General features: G+C 38.8%; 1 non-coding gene across 1 annotated transcript; it reads right to left on the reverse strand.

The window, feature by feature from the left end:
- Positions 1-305: 305 nt before the first annotated feature.
- On the reverse strand, positions 306-379 carry TRNAI-AAU (transfer RNA isoleucine (anticodon AAU)). The gene has a single exon. It is a non-coding gene; the product is annotated as a tRNA-Ile (tRNA).
- Positions 380-812: the final 433 nt, after the last annotated feature.

Raw genomic sequence — 812 nt, forward strand, 5'->3', positions numbered from 1 at the left:
TCACAAAAAAAAGAGGCAAAAATTACATTTAGTTATATCCGAATGAGAAGAAATTGTACTGCTCTTTAAACCCAATACACGCGCGGGGGAGGGGGAGGAATAAAAATGTGTCCGGTCAGCAATGGGAAGGGGGAGGGAGTAAATGGCTTAGAACTAAACTGGTTAACGATCGCGTAAAAACGTGTATGGGTGGTTGTTAAAGGGTTAAAAGCGCAGGAGTGGTAAAAAAAAAAAATGAAAGTGGAACATGACGAGTGAACGATAATAAAAATAAAAACTAAACAATAGTAAAAAATAAAAAAAACTGGCCCGTACGGGGATCGAACCCGCGACCTTGGCGTTATTAGCACCACGCTCTAACCATCTGAGCTAACCGGCCAGCTGATGGCTCCTATAACCTCTGGCCAAGTTATCAGCTCACGTGAGATCGAAAAAAATGTTGAAAAAAAAATTTTTTTTGAAGTTTAAGTAAATAACAATAATATGAACTACCACAGAAAAATGATGAAACATGAGGTAAAAAAAATGTTAGAGGGAAACAACATGTGAGCAATGATATGGGCTACAGCAGACAAATACAGAATTGTGAGGTAGAATTGTGAGAAATAACACGGGCTACTAAAGAAAAACATGAGGTCAAAACGTGAGAAAACTCCCAAAGTGGAATAACACGGGCTACTAAAGGAAAACATGAGGTCAAAACATGAGAAAACTCCCAAAGTGGAATAACACGGGCTACTAAAGGAAAACATGAGGTCAAAACATGAGAAAACGCCCAAAGTGGAATAACACGGGCTACTAAAGGAAAACAT

The sequence above is a fragment of the Phyllobates terribilis genome, unplaced genomic scaffold (assembly GCF_046119375.1).
Source record: "Phyllobates terribilis strain yellow unplaced genomic scaffold, ASM4611937v1 Scaffold_11__3_contigs__length_659146591, whole genome shotgun sequence".
Classification (NCBI taxonomy): domain Eukaryota; kingdom Metazoa; phylum Chordata; class Amphibia; order Anura; family Dendrobatidae; genus Phyllobates; species Phyllobates terribilis.